Here is a 7,387-nt window from a genome sequence, read left to right as displayed (position 1 = left end):
GCTTTGCCTGTGCTGGGACGAGGGAGCAGTACCACAGGATATGCGCGATGTCAATATCATCACCCTCTATAAGAACAAAGGTGACCGCAGTGACTGCAACAACTACCATCGAATATCCCTGCTCAGGATAGTGGGAAAAGTCTTCGCTCGAGTCCCTTCAAACAGGCTCCAGAAGCTGGCCGAGCGTGTCTACCCTGAGGCACAGTGTGGCTTTCGAGCAGAGAGATCCACCACTGACATGCTGTTCTCCCGTCGTCAGCTGCAGGAGAAAGGCGGTGAACAGATGCCCCTCTACGTTGCTTTCATTGATCTCACCAAAGCCTTTGACCTCGTCAGCAGACGTGGTCTCTTCAGACTACGAGAAAAGATCGGATGTCCACCAAAGCTACTAAGTATCATCACCTCATTCCATGACAATATGAAAGGCACAATCCAGTACAGCGGTGCCTCATCAGACCCCTTTCCTATCCTGAGTGGCGTGAAACAGGACTGTTTTCTCGCACCCACACTGTTTGGGATCTTCTTCTCTCTGCTGTGTTCAAGCCTTCAGAAGAAGGAATTTTCCTCCACACAAGATCAGGGGGCATGTTGTTCAACCTTTCCCGTCTAAGAGTGAAGACCAAAGTACGGAAAGTACTCATCAGAGAACTCCTCTTTGCTGACGATGCTGCATTAACATCTCACACTGGAGAGTGTCTGCAGAGTATCATCGACAGGTTTTCGGCTGCCTGCAACGAATTTGGCCTAACCATCAGCCTCAAGAAAACGAACATCTTGGGACAGGACGTCAGAAATGCTCCATCCATCTATATTGGCGACCACGCTCTGGAAGTGGTTCAAGAGTTCAGCTGCCTGGGCTCAACTATCACCAGTAACCTGTCTCTCGATGCTGAAATCAACAAGCGCATGGGAAAGGCTTCCACTGCGATGTCCAGACTGGCCAAGAGAGTGTGGGAAAATGGCGCACTGACTCGGAATACAAAGTTCCGAGTGTATCAAGCCTGTATCCTCAGTACCTTGCTCGATGGCAACGAGGCCTGGACAACGCATGTCAGCCAAGAGCGATGTTTCAATTCATTCCATCTTCGCTGCCTCCGGAGAATCCGTGGCATCAAGAGGCTGGATCGGATCTCTAACACAGAAGTCCTTGAGGCGGCCAACATCCCCAACTTATACACCCTACTGAGCCAGTGGCACTTGAGATGGCTTGGCCATGTGAGCTGCATGGAAGATGGCAGGATCCACAAGGACACATTGTACAGTGAGCTCGTCACTGGTATCAGACCCACCAACCGTCCATGTCTCCGCTTTAAACAAGTCTGCAAACGCGACATGAAGCCCTGTGAAATGGATCACAAGTCGTGGGAGTCAGTTGTCAGTGATCCCCAGAGCTGGTGGGCAGCCATAAAGGCGGGGCTAACGTGTGGCGAGTCAAAGAAACTTAGCAGTTGGCAGGAAAAAAGTCAGAAGTGCAAGGGGAGAGCCAACTGAGTAACAGCCCCGACAACCAATTTTATCTGCAGCACATGTGGAAGAGTCTGTCACTCTCGAATTGGCCTCATTCGCCACTCCAGGCGCTGTTCCACAAACCACTGACCACCTCCAGGCGCTTTCCCATTGTCTCCCGAGACAAGGAGGCCAAAGAAGAAGATTGTTAATACTCCACACGTGAAGTCACAAAGCCTTAAGGCTTGTCTTTTTTACGTTGCTTGTCTCCTTCCCACTATTTTTCACTGTGGCCCTGTTTGATTCAGGCCCTTGATTTCTCTGCCTATCACTTTTCTTATTCACCTTAATGTCTTTTGTTCTTGTCCTTGATTCCCCCTTCCTCTGACTCCTTGCAAAGTTTCCCATCCCCCTGCCATTTTAGTTCAATCCCCCCAACCACTCGAGCAAACACTCCCCCTGGGACATACCTTTGTGTTAGGTAAGACATCATCTCGTGGACCGAATCCGCTTCCACCACACTCTCGGTATTGGACAAAGCTTTGGCCCCAGCACTGATCCTTGAGGCACTCCACGAGTTGCAGTCTGATATCTTGAAAATGCTCCATTTATCCCTACTCGTTGCTTTCTGTCTGTTTACCTCTAAGTCCTCCTTGCATGTTAATATATTACTTCAATTCCATGAGCCTTTATCGAATGTATTAATCTTACCGAATGCCTTTTGGAAATCCAATTAGACTACATTCCTGCCCTTTCAGTTACATCCTCAGAATTCTGGAATAAATCTGTCAATCAAGATTTCCATTCGGTAAAAACATGTTGACTTCGTTTGATCAGAGAATGATTTTCCCAGTGCTTGTGAACACTTCTTTCATGATGGATTCGGACATTTTCCAGACGACTGATGTTCAGCTAACTTGCCTGTAATTCGCCACACTAAATCAAAAACAATGTGACTCCTGTGGTGCAATCGGTTAGCGCGTGGTACTTATACTACAATACAATTCCTGAGCTATGCCGAGGTTGTGAGTTCGAACCTCAACTGAAGCGAAGACTTTTAGAAATGGGGTGCAATGAGAAAAAGCTGGACAGTGCAGAGAGCAGTCATTCAATGATTTTCCAAGTGCTTGTTCATACTTCCTTCATGATAGATTCGGACATTTTCCAGACGACTGATGTTCAGCTAACTTGCCTACAATTCGCCATAGTATAAGGGGAGCAATGTGGCTCCAGTGGCGCAATCGGTAAGCGCGTGGTACTTATACAGCAGTACAATTAATGAGCTATGCCGAGGTTGTGAGTTCGAGCCTCACCTGGAGCATAGACTTTTAGAAACGGGGTGCAATGAGAAACAGCTGTCCAGTGCACAGAGCACAGTGCACATTCATTAGTCTGAACTGGCCAGAAGAAGGGGAACAATAGAACTGTGATGTGACATCAAAGGAACAGGAGCCACGTGTGGTGAGAACACTGCAAAACTTCATAGTTATTTCCAGCAGAGAAGGAGACAACTCGGTCCATGCCATCTCTGCACAGAGCAACGCAGTCAGGCTCGATGCCCGCAGCCCTGCAAGTCTGCTTTTCTCAGAATTCCTCCTGAAGGCATTGATAATTTCTGCTTCCACCACTCTTGTGGGCAGCGAGTTCCAGGTCATTATCACTTGAGATATAAAAACAGTGCTTCCTCATACTCCCCCACATCCTTTTTTTCCACAGAACTGGCAAATTGTGGTCACTACTCCTTGTGCAGTCTGTTAATGGGAACAATTTTTCCTTGTCTAACTTATCCAAGCCTGTCATAATCTGGTACACTGCTATTAAATCTCCCCTCAATCTCTTTTGTTCTAAGGAGAACAACCCCAGCTCTGCCAACCTAAAATAAAAGCAAAATACTGCGGATGCTAACCTAACCTTGTAACTAAAATGCTCCATCCCTGGAACCCTTCTGCTAAATCTCCTCTGAACTCTCTCAAGGACCCTCATATCAAAGAACATAGAACATAGAACAGTACAGCACAGTACAGGCCCTTCGGCCCACGATGTTGTGCCGACTCTTTAACCTACCCTAAGATCAAACTACCTCCATACCCTTCATTCTACCATCATCCATGTACCGATCCAAGAGTTGCTTAAATGTCCCTAATGTATCTGCTTCTACTACCACCGCTGGCAGTGCATTCCACGCACCCACCACTCTCCGTGTAAAGAACCTACCTCTGACATCTCCTCTAAACCTTCCTCCTGTCACCTTAAAATTATGCCCCCTGGTGATAGCCCTTTCTGCCCTGGGAAAAAGTCTCTGGCTATCCACTCTATCTATGCCTCTCATCATCTTATACACCTCTATCAAGTCACCTCTCATCCTTCTTCGCTCCAATGAGAAAAGCCCCAGCTCCCTCAACCTTTCTGCATAAGACATGCCCTCCAGTCCAGGCAGCATCCTGGTAAATCTCCTCTGCAAACTCTCTAAAGCTTCCACATCCTTCTTATAATGAGGCGACCAGAACTGAACACAATATTCCAAGCGTGGTCTAACCAGGGCTTTATAGAGTTGCAGCATAACCTCGCTGCTCTTAAACTCAATCCCCCTGTTAATGAAAGCCAACACACCATATGCCTTCTTAACAAACCTATCAACTTGGGTGGCACCTTTGAGGGATCTATGGACATGGACCCCAAGATCCCTCTGTTCCTCCACACTGCCAAGAATCCTGTCTTTAAGCCTGTATTCTGCATTCAAATTCGACCTTCCAAAATGAATCACTTCACACTTTTCCAGGTTGAACTCCATCTGCCACTTCTCAGCCCAGCTCTGCATCCTGGCAATGTCCCGTTGCAACCTACAACAGCCCTCCACACTATCCACAACTCCAGCAACCTTTGTGTCATCGGCAAAATTACTAACCCAACCTTCCACTTCCTCATCCAAGTCATTTATAAAAATCACAAAGAGCAGAAGTCTCAGAACAGATCCCTGCGGAACACCACTGGTCACCGAGCTCCAGGCTGAATACTTTCCACCTACTACCACACTCTGTCTTCTATGGGCCAGCCAATTCTGTATCCAGACAGCCAAATTTCCCTGTATCCCATGCCTCCTTACTTTCTGAATGAGCCTACCATGGGGAACCTTATCAAACGCCGTGCTAAAATCTATATACACCACATCCACTGCTCTTCCTTCATCAATGTGTTTTGTCACATCCTCAAAGAATTCAATAAGGCTTGTGAGGCATGACCTGCCCCTCACAAAGTCATGCTTATTATCTCTAATCAAACTATGCTTTTACAAATAATCATAAATCCTGTCTCTCAGAATCCTCTCCAATAATTTGCCCACCACCAACGTAAGACTGACTGGTCTGTAATTCCCAGGGTTATCCCTATTCCCTTTCTTGAACAAGGGAATAACATTTGCCACCCTCCAATCATCTTGTACCACTCCAGTGGAGAGTGAGGACGCAAAGATCGTCAAACTTCTCCCTGTGTCTGCGTGGGTTTCCTCCGGGTGCTCCGGTTTCCTCCCACATGCCAAAGACTTGCAGGTTGATAGGTTAATTGGCCATTATAAGTTGCCCCTAGTATAGGTAGGTGATAGGGAAATATAGGGACAGGTGGGGATGTGGTAGGAATATGGGATTAGTGTAGGATTAGTATAAATGGGTGGTTGATGGTCGGCACAGACTCGATGGGCCGAAGGGCCTGTTTCAGTGCTGTATCTCTGAACTAAACTGAATCATCGCCAAAGCCGCGGCAAATTCTTCCCTCGCTTCCCGTAGTAACCTTGGGTATATCCCTTATGGCCCCGGGGACTTATCTATCATCATGTCTTTCAAAATTTCCAGCACATCCTCCTGCTTAACATCAACCTGTTCGAGCATATCAGCCTGTTCCACGCTGTCCTCACAAACGACAAGGTCCCTCTCACTCGTGAATACTGAAGCAAAGGATTCATTAAGGACCTCCCCTACCTTTATTGTTCCTGAAATGTGGTGACAAGAACAGGACAGATTTGTGGCTAACCAGAGCTTTATAAAGGTTCACCATAATTGTACTGAGTACTTCTTTTTATTAAGCCTAAGATTCCTTATGCTTTACTAACTATTCTCTCAGTATATCTTGCCACCTTCAAAGATCTATGCACCAGCACTCCCAGGTCACTCTGTTCCAGCACACTCTTTAGAACTATGCTATGACGTCTACATTGCCTCTTCTTAATTCTTCTGTCAAAATGCATCACTTCACACTTGTGAGAATAAAATTCTATCTGCCACCATTCTGTCCATTCTACGATCCTATCTATGGCCTGTTGTAGCAGTTGGCAGGAAAAAAGTCAGAAGTGCAAGGGGAGAACCAACTGCGTAACAGCCCCGACAACCAATTTTATCTGCAGCACATGTGGAAGAGTCTGTCACTCTCGAATTGGCCTTTTTCGCCACTCCAGGCGCTGTTCCACAAACCACTGACCACCTCCAGGCGCTTACCCATTGTCTCCCGAGACAAGGAGGCCAAAGAAGAAGATTGTTAATACTCCACACGTGAAGTCACAAAGCCTTAAGGCTTGTCTTTTTTACGTTGCTTGTCTCCTTCCCACTATTTTTCACTGTGGCCCTGTTTGATTCAGGCCCTTGATTTCTCTGCCTATCACTTTTCTTATTCCCCTTAATGTCTTTTGTTCTTGTCCTTGATTCCCCCTTCCTCTGACTCCTTGCAAAGTTTCCAATCCCCCTGCCATTTTAGTTCAATCCCCCCCAACCACTCGAGCAAACACTCCCCCTGGGAGATACCTTTGTGTTAGGTAAGACGTCATCTCGTGGAGCATTTTCCCCCTCTTTCCCATTGCCTCCAGTTTAGCTCGGGCTCCTTGATCCCATACTAGGTCTAATGTTATTTTTATGTCAATTTCAGTCACTGTCACCTCTTGAAAACAGCTCTATTTTCCATGTTTGGTCAAGGTTGTAATGAAGTCTGGAATTGCGTGCCCCTGGTGGAACCCAAACTGAGCATCGGTCAACGATGTGTTACTGAGTAAGTGTTTATTGATAGCACTGTCAACGATACCTTCCACAACTTTGCTGATGATTGTGAGGAGACTGATGGGGTAGTTAATGGGCGGATTGGACTTTTCCCGATTTTTGTAGACAGGACATAGCTGGGCAAATTGCGCATTGTCAGGAAGATGTGCATTTTGCAATTATACTGAAACAGCGTCTCTCAGGCCACAGCTGGTTCTAGAGCACAGATCTTCAGTATGACAGTTGGAATTGTGTCAGGGCCCATCGTGTTTACTATATTCAGTGCTTTCACCCGTCTCTTGACAGCACGTGGATTTAATGGAATTCTCTCGAGGCTGGCATCAATGATGATAAGGACCAATCTTCACAAACGACAAAGTCACTCTCACCAGTGAATACTGAAGCAAAGGATTCATTAAGGACCTCCCCTACCTATATCGTTCCTGAAATGTGGTGACAAGAACGGGACAGAGTTGTGGCTAACCAGAGCTTTATAAAGGTTCACCATAATTGTACCGAGTACTTCTTTTTATTAAGCCTAAGATTCCTTATGCTTTACTAACTATTCTCTCAGTATATCTTGCCACCTTCAAAGATCTATGCACCAGCACTCCCAGGTCACTCTGTTCCAGCACACTCTTTAGAACTATGCTATTACGTCTACATTGCCTCTTCTTAATTTATCTGTCAATATGCATCACTTCGCACCTGTGAGGAAAAAATTCTATCTGCCACCATTCTGTCCATTCTACTATCCTATCGATGGCCTGTTGTGGGCTGTTCATATGATGCTCAAATGTTTGCTGCAGCTCCAAGGTTTGTGTCATCATCAAATTTTGTAATTCTGCTATCTATTCCTGGATTCACATCATTTACATGAAGAACAAAAATCAGCACTGAGTCTTGGGGAACATCACTGTCTATCA

At 46.2% G+C, this 7,387-nt stretch overlaps 1 non-coding gene across 1 annotated transcript; it reads left to right on the top strand.

Annotated features, from left to right (window-relative positions):
* The first annotated feature begins 2,672 nt into the window (after window positions 1-2,672).
* trnai-uau (transfer RNA isoleucine (anticodon UAU)) lies at window positions 2,673-2,767 on the top strand. The gene is made up of 2 exons: window positions 2,673-2,710; window positions 2,732-2,767. It is a non-coding gene; the product is annotated as a tRNA-Ile (tRNA).
* Window positions 2,768-7,387: the final 4,620 nt, after the last annotated feature.

This window comes from Heterodontus francisci, chromosome 34 (genome assembly GCF_036365525.1).
Source record: "Heterodontus francisci isolate sHetFra1 chromosome 34, sHetFra1.hap1, whole genome shotgun sequence".
Lineage (NCBI taxonomy): Eukaryota > Metazoa > Chordata > Chondrichthyes > Heterodontiformes > Heterodontidae > Heterodontus > Heterodontus francisci.
Note: the sequence above shows the minus strand (reverse complement) of the source record. Positions and strands in the feature narration are given on the sequence as shown.